Here is a 23,236-nt window from a genome sequence, read left to right on the forward strand (position 1 = left end):
TTCCAAGGTTTTTGTTTGAACATCTGCCCTAAACATTCCCTTCCCTAATTTGAACCTGTAATACCTATTCCAGGTATTTCTCCACGTAATTCTTAACAAACTATCATACCTTTTATAAGGTCAGTTCTCAGATGCTTCCTTTCCAAGTTCAAATGTCTAGTTTCTCCAGTCATATCTCCTACCCTGACAAAGGAGATTAGTCTCCAAATTCCTATGGATCTACAAAAGAAGTCTCAGTTACAGCTCTAATTCTCTCAATTAACAGTATTTTTAAAAAGGAAGTATCTCCTTTTGTTAGAAGCTTTTGTTTGAAGCAGCTTTTTGAGATCCTAGATAGCAGTGTATTTGGGGCAAAAGAAAGGTGAGGAAGGGAAATTTTTGCTTCAGAAACACATTGTGGAATTCATACAATGCTGAAGAGGCCATTTGGTCCATTGATCTTGCACCGATGCTCCAACAGAGCGTCTTACCCAGGCCTTATCCCCGTAACCCCAGGTATTTACCCCATTAATCCCTTTAACATCTTGGGATGTTAAGAGGCAATTTAGCATGACCAATCAACCTAACCTGCACATCTTTCGAGTGTGGGAGGAAACCCCAAGCCGACATGGTGAGAACGTGCAAACTCCATACAGACAGTCACCCAAAGCTGATATTAAACCTAGATCCCTGGCGCTGTGAGGCAGCAGTGCTTGCCACTGTGCCGCCCATCTTATGTAAGTTTCATTGGGTGAGGGTGTGGGTGACTGCACATTGGTGAATGGCTGATCAGTTAGATAAAATTCTCTTGTGACACCTAACAAATTGGATGATCGATAATATGGTGTTGAGCTATGGAAGCAAGAGTCCCAAGGCCTACTTCACACCCAACACTCATGGAATACCTCTATGGCAGAAGGTAATTTCAGTGTTTGAAGTCTGCACCCAGATTTCATAAGGCTCATTAAAGTGCACTATTTTGTTTAAAAATAGATCCTTCCCATAATAAAATCCAGAGGGTAGAGCCATGTCAAGTACGTTGAACACCTTTATTAAATGGCTGCTGCTGTGGAAACCTATGCACTTCAGTTGGATCCTTGTCGCTAACAGTGCATATCTGTTGTTGCTTAATTTCCTAATGACTTGAAAGAAAGACCTTACATTTTATATCGCATCTTTCGCATCTGCTGGAACTCCCAAGGCATCTTATAGCCAATTATATACTTTCAAAATATAGCTGCTTGTTTAGTAGGCAAATATGGTAATTTGCACACATCAAGATGTCACAAATAGCAATAGATAATGACAAGTTAATCAATTTGATGTTGAGGGAGAAACCTTGATCAGGATACCAGGAGAACAGTCCTGATCTTCAGCTAATGCCATGGGATATTTAGCATCCACTTGACAAGGCTTATCCGCCTGTCCTGCTTGTAGCTATTTCTATCTGCTGTCATGTTATGTCAGACTCGTCTGTCTTACACCATCCTCTCACATCCACTGCAGCTTGTCTGCGCCCGCTTTGTGATGTCTATCATTTTGTTACACCTAGGTTAACCTCTCTTTCTGCTGCCCCCCCCACTTCATTCTCTCAAAGAGATCTCTGTTGCTTCTTCGGGCTGAACTACTGACATTTTCTTTCCTGGGTGTCACTTTTTAGAGTGTTTTTAACACTTGCAATTTCAAACACCTCTTCATTTGTCTTACAGTCTATATATGGGATTTTTGGCATATTTCTCAGCATTCACACTTTAAAGACCTCTGTTTTCTGCCAAAGATCATTATTTATTGCTAAGGTTTTTTGAGAGTGGATCGAATGTAGCATCTTATGAATTTATTTCCTTGTTTCGAGTTTGAAACAAGGGAGATAAAGCCTCAGCTTAATGCCTTGTCTGAAAAGCATCTCCAACAAATGCAAAGTTCTCTATACTGCTTTGTATCAGCATAGATTATGTACTTTAGATTTTTAATATGACTTGAATTGGTACCTTCTGATTCAGAGGCAAGGGTCTTTCTACAAAGTCAACCTGACACTGATTGTTCATGAACCGTTTTGGTATTGTTAGACAGAAATAATTAAATTTGTTGGAGTATTTCTGATATTTACAGCTGCACTGTATCTTTTGCCAGTGCCTACATGTACAACTTTGTGATTGTTAGACAGCTCGTTGGCATCCAGCTATAGGTATTCCCGTTGACAGAGATCTCTGTTTGCAACAGATATGCCTTTATACTAACACCCCTGCCTAAAAGACAAGATATCTTGTCCGTTTGAAGAAACCTGCCACTGTTAGCTTCCTTCATGAACCAAAGCGATCACTGACCTTTACCCGCTCCAGAATTGGAGACCAGATTCAGAGGAGGGATATCTCTATCAGGGTTTATCATGATTCCAGCTACTTTGAACTTGTACACAGACAAATTCCAGGCAAGTGTCACAGAGCGCTGTTATATCTTGCAATCTTCAGTTGACGGTTTTTAAGCAGGAGACTGCAGTGCTCTTTGTTGATGCTAAAGATACTAACAGTAAGAAATAACGGTGTTACCACATGGGAAGATTCTCAACAGTAAAGGGAATTATCAACTGCATTTGTAGCGATGCTTGCCCCAGTTTGAATTCAGCATTGCAAAATGGATACCATTCCATTAATGAATACTGACTACAAGCACAGGAGCAGATTCATGCACATGAATGCTCATTTCCCTTGAATCATTCTTCCTGTGGTGATCAGCGCTTGTCTTATTGAATATTTTCCCAATTAGATCCTGTCTAATGACTGCAGCAGTCAGAGAAGCTCGATCAGCAGACAGATCTTCACTCTCACAGCCATCCCTTGCCATTCACTTCAGCTGCCTCTTACCTTCTGGTTGCTCAATTTAGGTCCTCTTTGCAGGGACAGAGCTGTGGAGTATTCAGCAGGTTGGGCTGTCCGACTACTCCTCGTGTCAGTCTAAGCAATGGAATCCATGCTTCAGATGCAGAAGGTAGTTTTGAGTATGACCATGTGCAGAGGTTGGCTGCACTGCAGCTCTCCTGATTTCTAATCCTCGGGTATTCGGATGTCACGAGCCAGGAAATATCCTTGGCCTGTGAAAACCATCCTTCCGTTTTCTTTTGGCCGAGAACCATGGAGGCTTTGTGCTGTGATAACCGTGACTTCTGGAAGGGAGCCATCCCTGATTTGGATGAAACATATAGGCCACTGATGGAGCCTTGCAAAATCAAATCTGTTATGTCTGGGGAATTGTTATTGACTCTAATTTTACTCATTCGCATACCCGCAGTATCTAGTGGATAATAACTGAACCTCCGCGCCTTGGAGCACTATTTTTAAAGTAGACACAGTTCTAAGAACTGCTCAAAGAGCCCACACATGTTTCCATTTTAAATCTTAGATGTTTGAGGTATAATAAATCATCTCTGCAAAAAAATGTTGTGGTATTCTGACAAAAAAGAAAAAGAGATTGATGTCCTTCTATAAATTATGCAATAGATCTTAGATTACCTGGTTTAAAACTCCTCCATTCTCTTGTTTCTGTTCTTCTGTTAAACGGTTCTATGTCTCTTGCAAGCTTAATCAACAATTATTGCTTTGATGGTTTCATCTTTACCCAGTATTTTTGGCCTCATTATCTTTTCTGACCTGAGTGGAACGTCCATTGTTAAAGCTGTTGTTAAAGAAATGCATTTTATCCTTGTGCACCAAATATTTATTTTGCTCTTAAAGGCGTTGACTTTTTTTTAATGAATCCACACTATCATTGGAAAGATTTACCTGTTAGAATGTGCATGTTGGCAAATTGCAGGATCATGATTTTGCCTCTGTTTTGAACAAAAATCTTGATTCCTGATATGCAACAAATAAGACTCTGTACAGGTAGCATTCTTTGGTAAAACCAGCCTCAATAGCTCTAATGCCCTGTAAAGTTTAACACCTGCCAAGACTTGAATACTATTATCAATGGTCTATTTATGGCTTGAGAGAATTTCAAGACAAATTTCTTAGGATATGTGATTTGTCTGCTGTGCATAGTCTGCAGGTTCCTATCTTTCAGTTAATTCTATTATTGTCCTTTCCATAATATGTATTTATTTGGTGGTGAGATCACCACAGCCTTTTTCACCCCAGAAAATTATTAAAAGTTTAAAAAAAGTGGTTGACCTTCTATGGTTTTGCTCTTACTGTAGCTGTCTGTCTCTTTTTTTCTCTCTCTCACCTCTGCCTATTTATTCATACTTCATTTTTCTTTCTTCAAATGCATTAACTCCTCTGTGGAAATAGTTACAGATGAATGCGTTTGAACAACTGTAGTTTGAAACCTTTAATGAGCCTTGCAGCTTTTAAATGAAATGCATTTCTTTAAAAAAAAATCCCCTCTCCCCTGCCCTGAAGACACTGACTCCTCGGTGAGATATATTTTGGTTTCACAATGATTAAATGCAATTTTTATATAAAATTCAGTAACTGCTGCAAAGTTCCAGTTAATCGGTCTCGTTTTTTTACTCAGAAAAGTACAAACCTCGTTATCCAGGTCAGTGAGCTTGAGTGATTTTTGTGTGTTTAAGATGATGGAAATCTGTACTCTGAGTTTTTAAAGTGTTTGCTTGAGTAGTAGTATTCTACTAGTGTTGTTTTGCAGTTACATTGGCTCAGGAGGACTTCAGATTCGCAGTCAATGTGTGTTCTCCATGCTCTTGGGTTTTACAGAGAGGGACAAGATAGAAAGCAGGAAATATGTAGTTGGGCACAGTTTATAGATAAACAGTGAATGTTAAGTTTACGATAATGAATTGATAAGGCTCTATTTTGAAGAAAGTGAGGGTTGGGTGTTAAAATTTCTTCTTGATTCGGAGTAAATGACTCACTGTGATGGTGAAATCCAGATGATGTATGATGATCCCTGCTAAGCCATTTCCAATACTGCATTGATCAGCTCCCTTTGTTTTGTATCCCGCCCGCCCAACCTGCAGAACCACTCAAAATTTATGTTTGAGGTTAAAGTTATTCGGTCCAATTGCCATTGCTTGTTTCGTTATTTATATTTATAAGCCAACATAACCAACTATCTTACCGGCTCGTTCCGGGGTCCAGATGTGATGGCCTCACCAATGGGAACGGAAGTCATTGAAGCATCCCGGGTGGTCGGGCACTCTGGCAGTGCCCACCGGGTACCTAGCACTGGGCAGTGCCAAAAGGGCAGGGCCTGAGGAGGCTGGGCTCAGGCGGGGGGAGCTGTGTGGCAAGGGGGAGCTCTGCAGCGGGGGGAGGGTTGATTGGCTGGGGCGGTGATTGCTGGGGGGGCGTGGGAGGGAAAGGGGGAGGTGAATGGGGGGGGGGGCGGGGGTGGCGGCACAGGGAGCAATCGGTGCCAGGTCGGGGTGGGGGGGGGGGTGGGGGAGGGAGACCTAATGATCATCTTTTTATTCATGCACTTAAGGTGAGAGGGGGAAAGTTCAAAGGAGATGTGAGGGGCGAGTTTTTGAGTGGTAGGTGTCTGGAATGCACTGCGAGGGGTGGTGGTACAGGCTGATACGATATGGGGTATTTAAAGGGCTTTTAGATAAGCACATGAATGTGCACAGAAGAGAGGGATATGGACCAAGGGCAGACAGAAGGGGTTGGTTGAATTTGGCATCATGTTCGGCACAACATTGTGGGCCGATTGTGCTGTACAATTCTATAATCCATGTTCTCCATTTCCCACTGAGCTGCTGAACAGGTTGTCCTGCTCTTTCGGCTCTTGGCCGGCGATGATGCCCCAGCAACTGAGGAAGATTGGTCGTGGATTAGAGGGCAGGGAAGGGATATGGGGAACGTTAATTGAACTAGTAAAAGGAAGTGGGAGGCAGATTAAATTGCATAGTAGAAGGGGAGTGATGAGGTCATGAGGCATTTGAGGAAGGTGGACAGTGCTTTAGAAAATGGTCGTGTTTTGACATGTCTCTCTATCTCGCAGTAAAACAGAGAATTCAGGAAAAATAATTCTTTTCGGAGGCAGGTTCGTGTGATGCTGTTGCTATGGGGAGACTAACTCGAGCAGAAGTCAATTAAGGTGGGGGAGGAGGGTGGCAGTTTTAACACCTTTTTGCAGTATCTCACAGGAAAAGGCCAGTTGCTATTTGAGATGCAGAAGCAAAGCGGCTAACGCTGTGGAAAAGCAAGGGTGAACTGTTTTCCTGTTAACGACCAAGCAGGATGCTTTGTAGAGTTCAATTTCTGTTCAAAAGAAAGGGAATGGAAGAGGGAGGGAGCTTGAAGATTTAAAGTGCAGAGAGTCGCCAAGGTGCGCCTTGCTGGTGGTGATTGTATCCGGGAAAAGTCGGGCTGAGTGGAAACACGGTTGAAGGATGCTGGAAGTTTCGACCTGGCTTGGCAGGAAGAAGCGGACCTCTGCTGGGGAAGTGGAAGTAACTGTGGGTTGTGTCTGCAATGTTACGTACCTGCCGGAAGCATGGCATTGCATAAAGGTGCTCCGTAAGACATGTTTCTGCCTTGTTAGTGAATGTGAAACTTGGGTTTGATCTTCTGTTTGGTGTATTAGTTGCCTTTTAATAATATTTGATTTATGTTGATTTTAGTTTGTGTGTTGTAGTGCCCTTTGGTTCTTTTTGTTGGTGGCTGGAAAATTGGTCCCTTCTTAGAGCATAAAGGTGTCTAAGGGGATTGTAAAAATTGGGAGACGCTGCAGGATGGGTTAATATTAAACTGGTAATTGGGAGGTTGGAATGAGGGCACTCGGAGTGATGCTTTTGCTTTCCTTTTTTTTCTCATTCCGTCGCTCTGTTCATAAGGTGATGAATGCTCCTTGAGTTCTAGCTGCCCAGCAGCACCTCTTGGCCACTCTTGATTTGTGAGCTTGGTCGATGAGCGCAGAGCATTTGCAATTGTTGAAGACTTTGCAGCTGAGCCTAATCCTTGTCCTCAACTAACATCCACACACATGTCCAGTAGGAATCACTACACTGTGACCAGAAGGAGGAACCGAGCGGAATTGTAATGCTGGCACCACTACACTGATTTGAGCACATAATGTTGATTCAAGCCCTCAAAGTCCAGGTCCTGATTATTTGATTGCTTACTCTATAAACTCATTATGTCATTGGAGTCGGCGTAACAGATTAATTCTTTGTGAATCCTGCAAACAGAATACCTTTAGAAGACCTATTATAGAAGGTTTCCATTGCAGTCACGATGTAGATCATAACTCACAAGTGAATTGCCAGATCAGCCCATTTGTGGGATATAAATCCTATCCCATAGATGTTCAAAATGGATACTCTATATAAAGTACAATAGCAATATCATTCCTGGCCAATCCAAAGTGTCATTTTACTGTATCATTCAGCCAAATCATCTGTCTCGGCTATATTCATTTTAATGAAATATGTTCAGTGTTGGTCTTGCAGTAAGTGGGGAAAGTTCCTTATTTAATGCATCACATAGACTTTTTCATCAAAAAATCATTCATTTCAATGGCAGTTTTATTTTCTGTCAGAGTGTAAAGGTTTACTGTTAGTTTGATTTGATTCTTTGAAGAGTGAAAGGTCTGAGGATAAATGGATATGTGCAAAATCTCATGTTTTTGTTACATAGTGGAAATGAGGTCTAGAGAGGACAGAATGTGCTTGAGGTATTTAGGAATAAGGCCTACACTAACCTACAAACAAGGGATAAAGCTTTAGAATACAGGCAATCATAAAGCATATGTTTAAAGTTTTTAACTGAAAGAAGATTTAATCCAATTTATCTTCTTTCCTGAGGGGGAGGAAGCTCATTCAATGGAATGGTGACGTGGGCATCGACAGCCCATTGTTACCTGTACTTGAGAGTACAAGTACTCCAGACTCGACCCTGAAAGCCAGTATCTTGGTGACGTCAAGACATATGAATGTTATAGTTTTGTAAAGCTACAAAGAACGCTTACGATTTTTTTGATTTGTATTGGTGAAGGTGATCATTAACAACATGGGTATTAAATTAAAAATTTATATTTTCTGAATGACAAAATAAAATAAAATCAAGCGGTTAGCACTGCTATCTCACAGCGCCAGGGATCCAGGTTTGATTCCGCCCTTGGGTGACTGTCTGTGCAGAATTTGCACGTTCTCCCTGCCCTTTGGTTCTTTTTGTTGGAGGCTGGAAAATTGGTCCCTTAGAGCATAAAGGTGTCTAAGGGGATTGTAAAAATTGGGAGACGCTGCAGGATGGGTTGATATTAAACTGGTAATTGGGAGGTTGGAATGAGGGCACTCGGAGTGATGCTTTTGCTTTCCTTTTTTTTCTCATTCCGTCGCTCTGTTCATAAGGTGATGAATGCTCCTTGAGTTCTAGCTGCTCAGCAGCACCTCTTGACCACTCTTGATTTGTGAGCTTGGTCGATGAGCGTCAGAGCATTTGCAATTGTTGAAGACTTTGCAGCTGAGCCTAATCCTTGTCCTCAACTAACATCCACACACATGTCCAGTAGGAATCACTACACTGTGACCAGAAGGAGGAACCGAGGGGAATTGTAATGTTGGCACCACTACACAACGAATTGAGCACATAATTCGTGGGTTTCCTCCGAGTGCTCCGATTTCCCATAGTCCAAAGGTGTAAAGGTTAGGTGGATTGAACGTGTTAAGTTGCCCCTTAGTGTCCCAAGTTGTGTGGGTGAGGGGATTAGTGGGGTAAATATGTGGGGTTTCAGGGATAGGGTGGTGGAGGGGGACGGTGTGGGCCTGGGTAAAATGCTCTGTCGGAGAGTCGGTGCAGACTCGATGGGCTAAATGTCCTCCTCCTGCACTGTAGGAATCCTATGATTCTTCAATGATTCAAGTGGGGAAGCATCTATTTTTATTGCTTATTGTGTCTTGGTACAGATACTGCAATTCTTACCTGCTTATCTTGAGGAAAAACTTGCCACATAGTTTTGCTGAGTATGGGGTGAAAAGAGAAGATTGGACAGTGGTTGAGTGCAGTGATGTGAACTGTTTGGCAAGTATGAATTACTATAGCGCCCTACCGATAAAGCATGTTAAAACAGGGCACATTTGATCTGATCAGAAAAAGCAGTAACTCTCAGGCTATTGATGTTTAATACAAAGTCCTGATTGTCGTTTGGAATTCCACTTCATTTAAACAGGCCGTTTGCTGTTTATGATCTAAGTACCCATGACCTCCATTAAGCACAACCTTCCCATGCCATTTGTTAATTAAATGCAGTCCCTTGACATCTTTAAGGGGGTAATCAATTTTTATGGTTTACTTTAATGTGCCTATTGAATAATTGATGTTAATTTCTACACTGAATGAGGTGAAGCAAACTAATTTTACACTAAGGTGCAGATTATGAAGAAGAAAAGGCAGGACTTAAATGAGCTTTGTTTAGGTTAATAAGTAGTTGCCCCTGTTGTGGTTTGCAGGTGCAGGATGAACATTTTGGCAGGTGGAATATCACTTTCCATTTAATGTCTGCGGTTTAAGATCTTAAAAAAAGTAGCTGCTTAATAGCATGAAGAAAAATTGATGGTTTGTAACTTTGGTTACTTCTTTCCTTCCCTGTTAACCCACACGCATTTCCATAGCTCCTTGGTTGACCCTTCAATAGACATACTTGACTGACTATGAAAATAGATGCCTCTCTTTTTGGTTTTATTTTGTTTCACCCAGCTCTCCCCTTCAGATGACCTTTGGGGAAAGCATGAGTCCAAAGCCTAGTTGAGACTTTCCAGATATATTTCCCACACCTCAGTTGTTTAGCTTTTAATTTCCACTTTGGCCCGAGATTTACCCTCCATTTGGTGGCCATCACTGCTGCTGCCTCAGTTTTTCCTTCTTTTGTGAGAGAGGATGACCCGAGCTATAGAGTTTGTTTCCGTATAAATATAGTCTACCGACAGGAGGCTTGATGTCATCAGTCAATTAACTCTCCCTTCCACAAGGATGAACCGTTTCTCTTTTCTACAAGAAGTTTACATGACAGATGGCCATAAGCTACTGATGAAATTAAGTTAGTTCAAGCGACAATCAAAACCTTGGATTTTAATTTGTATTCTCTGGATGGGTACCCACTATTCCTTTAGTTCAGCTACAGAACTAAAACCTCGAGGGTAGAATTTACTTTGATGGGTATAATTAGGGATATCTTGCCCATTAACACAAGTCTCACAACTATTTTTTTTCCCCAGTACTCTGTGGTTAAGACACTGATGTTTTCTTGGGGATAGTTTCAAGGATTCCTGAACTCCTCCAATGCCCTATTGTCATGACTTTATGTTTTCCTCCACGAGCTTTGTCACTACGTGCTGGCAGCCTATTCTGCCTTGGAATCTTGTGTCTGTATCGGTCTTAATGGAATTTCCACGCCTGGAGAGATGACAAGGTGTTAGGTTGGTCCTTTTCACCACCCGATCCCAAGAAACTGAGGCTTTTTGCTGTGCCACACTGCTTCACTGACTGAGATCAACTGCTTTTTGAACCTGGGACTTTTCTGGCTTGAATGCATTTATGGTGCATTTATTTTATTTGTTCACGGGATGTCAATGGTGCACTTCTGTGGTACGGTTATTCAACGGGCCTACAGTGGAACCCGTATATCATTGATCAATTGATTCTGTAATATACCAATAGCCCCATAATAGGGGTACAACCTTCTTTATTATGCCGTCGAAGCTTAATCATCAGTGTAATTGTCAGTGTCAGCTGAAACCAATTCCACATCACAAGAGTAGCTCCAGGGACAGGGACTTAATTCCTTTGGTTTATGATTATCATTGCAGAGCAAAAAAAATGACAGGAATATTATAGGTTTTACACAGCACTGCTATAAATCAGGATGTGGGTAATGCTGTGATATCAATTTTTAATAAACCCTTTGCCTTAGCTGTTTTTCAGTTTGGCTTCCATTGTTCTCAGAACATACAGCCAGCTCAAAGGAGCCCCACTTCACCCTAAACGTCAAATTTAATTAACCTGTATCAAGACACAGTGTTAGCTTGTAAAGTGTACATTTCGATTTCTTTATGCAGTAGCTGGAAAAATCAATTTGTATCTCTGCTTGTACTGGTGACTGTTGAGGAGTTGTGTGATGGCCAATTGTGTTGTGAATGGGGGAAAGATTAAGAGGTAAAACCTTTCTTAGGCATGATGTGAGGCAGTAAAGGTTGATTGTGCTGCATAACTACTGAGGGTAGGAGCCGAAGGAGAGATTTTTAAACCAAATAAACTACTGTGTAAGGCATTGTATTGTTGTTATATTGTACTGTATTTTAAAAGTGCTGCCCAGAATCCATTTACTAGATTCAGGAATTCTGTTGAAGAGTATGGACACTGTTCAAGATGTTCAATGGAAGCAGGTTCATAATGTTGCTTAAAAGCAAAATTCAGCAGATGCAGGAAGTCTGAAATGAAAACAGAAAACGCTGGATAAATTCAGCAGGTCTAGCAGCGTCTGTGGAGAGAGAAACAGACTTAAAGTTTTGGATCTAAATGACCTTTTACCAGAGTAGAAGGATCATTTAGATCCAAAACATTTCTCTCCACAGATACTGCCAGACCCTGTTGATCCAATTTCGTAACGTTGCTTGACTCCCTCGTTGTCATATCTGCTCTCTTGATACTATGGGGTGGATTCAACAGCAAGAAAGCAACTGTTAAATATATAAATCAGCTCATAAACTGATATTCAAAGGTTACATTTGCTATGTTGTTAATTTGGCTGGAATGTTACCTGATGCAGGGGGAGAGGGTCCTTAGAACCAGCAATTGCTGCTGCTCTTGTGTTTTGCACATGCTGAGTGGGAAATGGACCGGATCCATCTATCAATATGCAATGTTTTCCTGCATTTTTTCTGGCTAAGCTTATCCAAGCACACTCCTGAAATCTGGACATCACAAGACTATGAGCATCTGATGGGATCTCTCCTTGGGATTTCACTGCCAACACGGGAGAGGCAGAATGGCAAAATCTTGACTTGTTACTTGTTCTGTTAATTATGATCAACTAACTCACTGCAAGGTGGTAAAGTGGTTACCGCTGCTGTCTCACAATGCCAGGGACCCCAGGTTCAATTCCTGACTTGGGTCACTGTCTGTGTAGAGTTTGCATGTTCTCCCCGTGTCTGCGTGGGTTTCCTCCGGGTGCACTGGTTTCCTCCCACAGTCCAAAGATGTGCGGGTTAGGTGATTGGCCATGCTAAATTGACCCTAGTGTCAGGGGAATTAACAGGGTAAACATATGGGGTTACGGGAATAGGGCCTGGGTGGGATTGTGGTCAGTACAGGCTCAATGAGCTGAACGGTCTCCTTCTGCACTGTAGGGATTCTATGAAATTCTGTGAACTCCTGTGTAATCTACTATATTCAGGACTGAAGTGAGAAAGAGGACAGGAAACCCAATATTAATACCCCAGTGTGGCAGATACCCCAGTATAGCAGATGTTTTCCGGGGTCAGTGAAATTGCCTTTCTTAATCCAAATTAGTGACCAAGACTTGGTTCTGTAGGAAACAATTTCAAAATGGGGGTCAAGAGGTAGAGGGCCCTGGGGGTACATGTGCAAAAATCATTGATGATGGCAGGGCAGATTGAAAAAGTGGTTAGTTAAGCATGCGGAGACCTGGCTTTATAAATACAGGCATAGAATACAAAAACAAGATAGTTATACTGAACTTTTATAAAACAATGTTTCTGCTTCAACTGGAGTATTGTGTCTAATTCGGGGAACCACACCTTTGGAATGATATGAAGGCATTAGAGAAGGTACCGAAAAGTTGTACGAGAATGGTTCCACAGATGAGTACCTTTAATTACATGGATAGCTTGGAGAAGTTGAGTCAGTTCTCCTTAGGGAAAAGAGCGTGGAGAGGAGATTTCATAAAAGTGTTTAAAATCATGAGAGGTTTTGACAAAATAGATTGGGATAAACTGTTCCCATTGGTCCAGAGTCAGAGGATGCTGATTTGTGGTGAATGGTAACAGATCCAAAAGCAACAAAGAACAAAGAACAGTACAGTACAGGAAACAGGCCCTTCGGCCCTCCAAGCCTATGCCGCTCCTTGGTCCAACTAGACCAATCGTTTGTATCCCTCCATTCCCAGGCTGCTCATGTGACTACATGAGGATAAACCTTTTACGCAGCAAGTGGTTAAGATCTGGAATGTTTTGCTCAAGAGGTGGTGGAGGCAGTTTCAATCCGAGCTTTCAAAAAGGAATTGGATATTTATATGGATGGAAAAGATTTTTAGGGCTATGGGACAAAAGTGGAGGAGTGGGATAAATTGAGTTGTCCTTGCAGATAGCTGCCACAGACACGTCAGGCTGAATGGCCTCCGGTGTTGTAATCGTTCTACGATTCTATGATTCAAAATGACAGGACAGATGATTTATACAACGTAAAGTATATGGTAAGCCTTGCTGTGAACAAGCAACCGCAAAGAGCTGAATGGTTAGTGTGGGAAGATGTATTTGTTGACTGTGTTTCTAATTATGCAAAAGCTTTCAGAAATTTGCATTTACTATAGAACAACTTTAATTAATTTACAGTCATGAATTTCCTTTGCTATAATACCTTGGACAATGCGATCGTCATAATATGATTGTGTTTCTGTCCAATTTTCATAGTTTGATGTTTTATAATGTTGAAAGTATACAGCCCTTGATATTACAAGGAAACCATTATCCTTACCATGCAAGTTTCATGCCATTGAAAGACTACTTCTCGTCAGGTGGATAATGCAGGTTGATCTTCTGACTTGGCTTATGACCACGTTGCAAAAAACGGAGTGATCCAGATGAGCGAACTCTGTTCTAGTCTCTCAATCTGACGAGAATAATAGAATCCCGACAGTGCAGAAGGAGGCCATTTGGCCCATTGAGCTTGCACCATCCCACCCAGGCCTATCCCCGTAACCCCACATATTTACCCTGCGAATCCCCCTGACACTAAGGGGCAATTTAGCATGGCCAATCCACCTAACCCGCACATTTTTGGACTGGTGGGATATGAATTTCCAAGTCGCATTTGGCTGCCCAGATGAACAACGGCAAAATTCATTTTAAAAATTAATTCTTGAGTTGTGGGCATCGCTGATAAAGTTGGCATTTATTAGCCATCCCTGGTTGTCCTGAAAGCAATTACAGGAATACACCACTATTTGCTGAGAGGAAGCCTTTGTTCATTTCAGTATGTTGAACAGTTTTTCTATATCTCCCTCAGGGGAAGTTGAAGCATTTGTTTGACTGCATTCATTTTTTATACGCTTTCAGCTTTCCGGCTAAATATTTTGACAGTACAAATCAGTTCCTGTGACATTCATGATCTGTAATTAAGTTGAAGCTGCAAACAACAATCATTTTCGAATATAGCACTGAAAATTCCAGCTTGTTACTCCTTTTCTTTACAGAGCTGACTACAGTCTGAAGCAACAACATGAAGTCAAAATAGTGATGGCAGTGTCATCAGAGGCATCGAGACCTTCCCTAAAGATTAAGATTCTTTGTGGTGCCTGCAAATTCTGAGTACTAACAGGGGCAAACATCAGCAACCATTGGCAGCAGTACTAACATTAAGTCTTATCATTTGAGGTGCTTGTGTAGGCTGTCAATCGATTTTCTACATGTTCTAATCTCTTTGGATCTTCCTTCACGTCAAAATGGGTTCCAGACAAAGTCTGATGTGACTTGAGTAGGCAAACTCTGCTGAAGTTGCATTCGTGCCTTTGGAGCAATATGTAAATGCCAGTCTTGCATATGTCTAGTTATTTATTATTGCTAAATTTACCCTGCCTTAATAGAAGGGACAGATTTGACAGCAGGCCAATTACTAGACACATTTCCAGGAGATCAAAGTAAAACTAAAGTTTAAAGTTTATTTATTAGTCACACGTAGACTTACGTTAACACTGCAATGAAGTTACTGTGAAAATCTCCGAGTCGCCACACTCCAGCGCCTGTTCGGGTACACTGAGGGAGAATTTAACATGGCCAATGCACCGAACCTGCACATTTTTGGACTGTGGGAGGAAACCGGAGCACCCGGAGGAAACCCATGCAAACACGGAGAATGCGCAGGCTCCGCACAGACAGTGACCCAAGCCGGGAATCGAACCCGGGTCCCTGGCGCTGTGAGGCAGCAGCGCTAACCCTTGCTTAATATTCTATGAAAGTGGATTCTCCCAAGGCTATATCTTTGTAATTTTAAAGTTTTCTGACTATGAAGCTGGCTACTGACGAGAAGAGCAATCACCCCAAGATGATGTTAAAAACTTCTCTCGTAGCCTGGCTGCAAACTGCAATACCTGATATAGTGATGGGCAATATAGACCAGAAAACCTGATTAGATTTCTGGCCTATTCTCCAGTTAGCTCTAGTTGACTTTAATGATCAGATTGGGGGTTGGTCAGGGGAAAATCAGGTTGGGGGTCTGGTTAGGGAAAAATCAGATAAGGTAAATTTCCTGATTACTTCCCAGCAATAACTCCTGGAAAAGGAATGAGTGGCCATTGGGTGACAAATAAACCTTGAACTTGCTGTTACTAGTGCTAATAAATGAACATTTAATTGCTTGTATTTTTTTTTGCTATTTTAGTAGAGATGTTAATTCTCAATACCGATGTAAAAATAGCAAACAAAGGAATGTTAAATGATTAAGTTAAACATTGATCTTCCAGTTTCTCTTTAATATTTACGAACATGCTAGAAATAGGTAATACAATTCACAAATTTCCTTATACAATTTGAAAGTCATATACAGATTATGAAAAGAGAGAAAAAGTAACAATTATGGTTGTATTACCATCATAGAGTCCCTACAGTGCAGAAGGAAGCCATTTGGCCCATCGAGTAAGAAATCATAGAAACCCTACAGTGCAGAAGGAGGCCATTCGGCTCATCGAGTCTGCACCGACCACAATCCCACCCAGGCCCTACCCCCACATATTTACCCGCTAATCCCTCTAACCTACGCATCTCAGGACTCTCAGGGGTAATTTTTAACCTGGCCAATCAACCTAAGCCGCACATCTTTGGACTGTGGGAGGAAACCGGAGCACCCGGAGGAAACCCACGCAGACACGAGGAGAACGTGCAAACTCCACACAGACAGTGACCCGAGCCGGGAATCGAACCCAGGACCCTGGAGCTGTGAAGCAGCGGTGCTAACCACTGTGCTACCGTGCCGTGTAGAGAGTCTACACCAACTCTCCAACAGAGCATCTTACCCAGGTCCTATCCCTGTAACCCCACAAATCCCGCTAACCTACACACCTTGGGATACTAAGGGAGAATTTAGCATGGCCAATCCACCTAACCTGCACATCTTTGGACTGTGGGAGGAAACCGGAGCACCCGGAGGAAACCCACGTGGACGCGGGGAGGATGTGCAAACTCCACACAGACAGTGACCCAAGGCTGGAATTGAACCTGGGTCCCTGGTGCTGTGAGGCAGCAGTGCTAACTATTGTGCCGCCTTCAAATAATCCATAAGACAAAACATCCTCACAGGGACCAGACTAAGCTACACGGCCACTTTTGCATTAACGTAAAGTGATTTCAGGTGTACATTGACATGAAAAGCAGCAGTGTGTTAGATGTCAGTTTTTGATTTGAAATCTGAGCAAAGTCATGCTAAGCTGGTTTTGTCTTGTTCCTATCCAGAGGCTGGCTGCTTTACTTGCACATCGTTAGCAGTATGACTCCGGCCTGCCCGTAAACATGCCCAGCTGGTTTGTAGGAGTTCTTGAGAAATTTTAAGAATTGAATGGAACATTTTTAACCTTCTGAAGAAACAAATGCATCTGCTGCACTGCCCTTTTGGTGTGGAGATGCCGGCGTTGGACTGGGGTAAATACAGTAAGAAGTTTAACAACACAAGTCGGTTGGACTTTAACCTGGTGGTGTTAAACTTCTTACCGCCCTTTTGGTTGCCAAGGGAGTGAATACTTTTGCAGCTGCCTTACTGGTTTTGGGTCGGTAGCTACAATATACCTGAGGCTGACTATGGAATAATTCATAGCAGAAGTTGAACAGAGCTAAATTTAAAAGATATAGAAAATGATATGTGCACAGTGGGAATTGTAACTATATCTCGAACATCAAATTTTACAGCGCAGCCAGAGTATGGGACAAAACAGAACATCTGGGCAGGAAGACCAACCAGCCAGGGAATGAGATAATGATCTGGGGGGTGGGGGGGTGGGGGGGGGGGGGGGGGGGGGAGAAATAGGGCAACTGACAGCTGAAAATCAAAACCGAGCAGCACATAGCATTAAGTGTAAACTCAGAATTTGGCGCCAAGGAGATCAGAAGATAAACCTGGAGGAGGATGAAAAAAATATAACTTTGTAACTGTGACCAGAGCTGACGTGAGAGGGTTTAATTTTGGAGTAAAGCTCCCGAGTTGGTGAGGATGCTGAAGTGTGAAGACAATAAGCAGAAATGAGGCACAGTGACTAGTTTGCAATATAGTTTTAAAGCTCGTGTCTTAAGGGAGTGTATTTTTAATGCCTATTTTCATTTGTTTTTTATATTTCTGTAGCTGCCAACTAAGAAGCCGCTACATTTTGTTGCCATGTGGAAAGTAGGCATTTAAACCTGATAATTTTTTTGTTGCCTGCCGAAAGATATAAAATTAAGATTCAGAAGTGATCCATTTCCACTCTAGATTTTATTGGATTTCTATGGTGCCTGTGCTATTTTGTTTCTTCTGTCTGTTGCAGCATTAGGTTTTCCAAAACAATCTTGTATTTTGTTATTTCACATCGTTTTCTCTCTCCTTTCCATCTATCTCTTGACCATCCCCCAATTTTTTTGCTCGTTTTTTTTTCCCGCCCTAATGTAATTCCTGCCCTTTGTGGTGATCTGTTCTCCCACCCCCCAACCCCCGCTACCAAACTCTTCAATAATAGCTCCCTAATCTCTTAAACGCTTCACAACAATTGCCAACAAAAACTGAAGCCTGATGATCAATACATTGTTTACTCCACCAGCCATCAGCCTTTTTGGTGCCATCACGCTTCCATTATCAGCAGCCACACATGGCACGCTGAAGCACTGTCATCAGATTGGGTGAGTTATTTAACCCACCCATGTTTGTCTGCCCAGAATGTTTTGAAACTTTCTTCAACCCAGAGAAGGCATATTGAACTCTTCATGTTTGGTGTAACATACAATGAGCAGCAGATAAGATCGAATGAAACGAGTGACAGCCACAATAACTATGTGATATAGTTGGTCTGTTCATTTGATAAATATGCCAACCAATTTATTCATTCCTCTCCTCTGAGTTTATTTAATTGCTTCTGCTCATAGTGCAAGAAAACATATAGGAATGAAAACGGCAATAGTCGGCTAATTTTGCTCCAGCTGCCAATAAATGCATCATGTTTTTGATTAATCCATTAATCTGGAAATTTGTAGCCTCTCTGCTGTACTCTTGCCGTAGCTTCAATGTTTCCAATTCCACGCCTTGCACTGAAATTTAGGATTGGTCTGGTGGTGTTGGAGCCCCTCCCCCTCTCGCCACTCTAGCAAAACTGTCTGCCTTAAAGAGGAGAGTCTGGGCTTTCCCAGCCCTCGGAGGAGCTGGTAAAGGGTTGGTGGAGTTTACTTGATGAGATCAGTTGGACTTTCCTGATGAAGGCTGGAATTTTCCAGTGGTGGACGTCGATGGTGGGAGGGACTGGAAAATTTGGAGTGAGGCAAAATGTTAGATTCCCATCGTGGTGAAAATCGGTCGCAATTTTCTGCTCCCAAGTTACATGGCGGGTCAGGTTGCCCGCCACATTATGTTGGGAACTGCGTCACATGCCTTTGTATCTCACGAAGGTTCATTGAATCTCAGATCGCCATAATCACATCCCCATCCCAAATTCATCAGTCATCAACCACAACTGGATATAACTGACGTGTACCTGGTGGACTACATTTTAAAGTTTATGTGTGCAGTGCCCACCTACCTTTAACTGTGCTGCGCTGCTGGCAGCTCTGACTCTGTGCCAAGGCTGTTCAGGCCAGCCCAGTGAGAAGGGAAGGGGATGAAAGGCACACATTTGACTGGGGTGGGGTGGGGCTGATACTAGACGGAGGCAAAAGAAGGATCTGGAAGTCACATACTTGACTGGGGGTGGAAAGAGGGCTGGACCCCGGAGGAAAGGGCTGGACCAGGAAACATGACTGGTTAAAGGAGCAGAGGAGGGGAGGATAAGACTAAGAGAATCCTGAGGTAGTTTGCACCATGTAGTCGGGATTAGAAAGCAGAGGCGGTCCTGGGGCAGTGCTCACTATGCTAAAAGGTTGTGCCTATCATGCATTTCCTGGTCCCAGACAAGGAAGGGGGAGGGCCTGTTGTGCTATGTTGGTCAGGCACAGCATGGTCTGCAGGGTGTGGTCAGTCCCTCCTACATTTTGGTCCTGGGGGTTGTTGACTTGGTACTAAAGCCGCAGATGTCACAGTCAGGGGAGGTATCTGCAGCCTGTAAATGGGAAACTGGTAAATAGGAGGTGGGCACTCGGTCTCAAAGTGGGAGCTGGGTCTCATTAGGTCACTGTGCATAGGGCCTCAAGATGGGGAATGGCCAGTTCAACATGGGGACAGCAAGAGAAAACAGTTCAGTGGAGAGACAGGGATATCTATTAGAATTATGATGGGTTCCAGAATTAGAGGGATAGGAAGGAGAGTGATTGGATGGAGAGAAATTTGCTCATAGTGCACTTCCACGATGATGGGAGGGACACGGGGTGTTGTTGGAAGCTAATCTCACAGTAGAAGCAGAGCAGCACTATTTTGACACCTGATGGAATGACGCAGTTGAAAAATAACCCAAGAAATAAATTACCAAGGAGGGACCTAAGATCTTGAGAGGAGTCAACTACTGCACTTTTGGGCCAGTTGAAGGGCTGGTACTAATTTCTGTTTCGGAACATGGAAAGCTAGGCTTAGCTGAGACATGTTAGGAAGACTGAAATGCCAATTGAAGGATTTGGGAACCTTAACTCCTGGTGCACATTCTTATGAGAAATCTATTGCGGCTTGGAGCCAAATGGCGGTTGGATTTGAATGACCATTTGTCCCTCTCAGAGGAATGTGCAAAGCTCATAAGGATCCAACTGTATGAGACACTATGAGAGCTCACAGGTGCCACAAATCTTTGAGGACCCTTAACACATTCAGGGTTGATTCATTAGGGACAAAGGGTACTCCCAAAATATGTGGCTAAAATGCCAGTTGGTGGCCATGAAGTGCTTCAGAGGAGAGGTACAATGTAGCTCATTTCGTGACACGTTCCTTGATTGAGTAGACCATTGGCATGCTGAAGATATGTTTCAGATAAGAAGAAAGAAAAGTACAGACAGGAACAGGCCCTTAAGCCCTCCAAGCCTGTGCTGATCATGATGCCTTAATTAAACTGAAGAAAAAAATATTCTGCACTTACTTGGTCCATATCCCTCTATTCCCTGTACCTGTCCAAATGCCTCTTAACTGTTCCTAATGTGCTGCTTCCACCACCAACTCTGGCAGCACGTTCCAGACACCCACCACTCTGTGTGAAAAACTTCCCCCACACATCTCCATTAAACTTTCCCCCTTTGACTTTTAATCTGTGCCCCCTTATAATTGACTATCCACCCTGTCTATCCTCTCAGAATTTTGTAGACCTCTATCAGGTCTCCCCTCAGCCTCTGTCTTTCCAGTGAAAACAAGTTTATTCAACCTCTTCTCATAGCCAACACCCGCGAGACCAGGCAACATCCTGGTGGACCTTCTTTGTACTCTCTCCAAAGCTTCCAGCTCCTTCTGGTAGTGTGGAGACCAGAACTGCACACAATACTCAAAATGCAGCCTAACCAATGTGTTATATAACTGCAACATGATTTTGTAACTCTTGTACTCGATGCCCTGGCTGATGAAGGCAAGCATGCCATGTCTGGATCTGTTGAGCAGCACCCTCCAGTACTCTCCCCAGAGGGTGATCTGTATCATTGTGACTTTCTGTGCTCTACACAACCTGATGCTCCAAAGGGGATGAGTTGCCAAACGGAGAGATTCAGAAGTTGCACATCTCTTCTGATAAGCAGCACATTGCGAGGAATGAGCTTAGTGAGGGAAAGGATGTTAACGTCCCAGAAGAACAGGCAATAGCACGGGCCAGGTGCAGCAGGTGTACCCGTGAGATCCTTGTAGCCACAAGATTTCTGGCCAATGATGAGGAATAGTTTACATGAGCCTCTTTCACCTGTGTCATTCATACAAGCTCAACATTAACATCATCTTTGCTATCCTCAGCATCTCAGTGAAGCACATCAGTCTTCATAGAGCATTTGGGCATTCTGTTATTGGATAAGAACTCCACCAGTGCGCGCTATGTAGAAATTAGTCATGGTGCTGTCTTTTTAAGCATCATTCCAACATTTCACTGCCTTATGGCAACATACAAGAGCCAGAAGCAGCATTGCAAATCTTAGTGCACCCATGGCAGTATGTCCTGGAGTGTCCCCAGAATCAATGTGCCTCAATCACTGGTTCTCGTGTGAATATCTGAGGATTGATCTGAATCCAAACAGCAGCATTTGTCCACAGGCCATCCCTCATGCAAGAGTAATGTTCTGACCTTCTGCTCATCCTGAATCTCCAGCATGAGATCGTTCTTTAGGATGCTGTGATCTGTTTCTCTCAGTCAGACTGCAAGTCAGGTCACCATTCTGTGCACAGAGAGAACTTCAGCAGCAGCATTGTCTGAAATTGCGGAAGTCCTGGCTGAGATATTTGCATCAGCATTAGCCGTGGGTCAAGTACCAGAAGACTGGAGGGTAGCAAAGAAAAACTTGGGAATTTTTAGACTGATAAACCTAACATCTGTGGTTGGTAAGTTACCAGAGAGGATTTTGAGGGATAAGATGTACAGGCATTTGGAAAGACAGGGTTTGATTAGGAGTAGTCAGCGTGGCTTTGTGCATGGGAGATCATACCTTACAAATTTGTTAGAGTTCTTTGATAAGGTGACCAGGAAGGTTGATGAGGGCAGGGCAATAGACATAGCCAATATGGACTTCAGTAAGACCATTGATAAAGTTCCACATTGTAGGCTGCTCTGGAAGGTTAGATCACGTGGAATCTAGGGAGAGCTGGCAAATTGGATGTACAATTGGCTTGATGGTAGGATGCAGAGGGTAATGGTGGAAGGATGCTTGTTGGACTGCAGGCCTGTGACCAGTGGTGTGCCTCAAGGGTCAGTGCTGGGCCCGTTGCTGTTTGTTATCTATATCAACAATTTGGATGAGAATATGCAAGGCATGATCAATAAGTTTGCAGATGACACTAAAATAGGTCGTATTGTAGACTGTGAGTAAGGTTATCGAAAATTGCAGCAGGATCTTGACCAGCAGAGGAAGTGGACTGAGAAATGACATATGGAGTTCAATATAGATAAGTGTGAGATGTTGCATTTTGGAAAGTCAAATAAAGGTAGGACATTCACGGTAAATGGTAGGACCTTAGGGAGTATCGTGGAACAGAGGGACCTTGGAATTCAGGTGCACGATCCTCTAAAGGTGGAATCACAAGTAGATAGGGCAGTGAAGAAGGCTTTTGGCATGCTGGCCTTCAACAGCCAGGGCATTGAGTATAAAAGTTGGGAAGTTATGTTGCAGTTGTATAGGACGTTGGTGAGGCCACACCTGGAGTATTGTGTTCCATTTTGGTCGCCTTGCTATAGGAAAGATGTTATTAAACTGGAGAGAGTGCAGAAGAGGTTTACAAGGATGTTGCCAGGACTCAAGAGACTGAGTTATAGGGTGAGATTGGACAGACTAGGACTTTTTTCTATAGAGCGTAGGAGACTGAGGGTTGATCTTATAGAGGTGTATAAGATCATGAGAGGCATGGATGGGGTGAATGCTCTCAGTCTTTCTCCCAGGGTTGGGGAATCCAGAACTAGAGGGCATAGGTTAAGAGGGAAAAGAGTTCATGGGAACCTGAGGAGCAGCCTTTTTACACAGAGGGTGGTACGTGTGTGGAATGAGCTGCCGGAGGAAGTGGTGAGGCAGGGACATTGACAACATTTAAAAGGAATTTGAACAGATACATGGATAGGAAAGGTTTAAAGGGATATGGACCAAATGCAGGCAAATCGAGTTAGCTTAGATGGGCATTTTGGTCGGCATGGACCAGTTTGGGGCAAAGGGCCTGTCTCCGTGCTGTAGATTCTATGATTCGATCCTCCGATGCAAGTCTAAGATATGAATTGCCCAACCACCATGTTGATAGAGCAAGAGGCTTTG

At 42.9% G+C, this 23,236-nt stretch overlaps 1 protein-coding gene across 4 annotated transcripts in view; it reads left to right on the forward strand.

Moving 5' to 3' along the window:
- Positions 1-23,236, forward strand: part of raraa (retinoic acid receptor, alpha a) — a 590,811-nt gene that overhangs the window by 162,858 nt on the left and 404,717 nt on the right. The gene's annotated exons all lie outside the window — the stretch shown is intronic.

Source organism: Mustelus asterias, chromosome 11, assembly GCF_964213995.1.
Source record: "Mustelus asterias chromosome 11, sMusAst1.hap1.1, whole genome shotgun sequence".
Classification (NCBI taxonomy): Eukaryota; Metazoa; Chordata; class Chondrichthyes; order Carcharhiniformes; family Triakidae; genus Mustelus; species Mustelus asterias.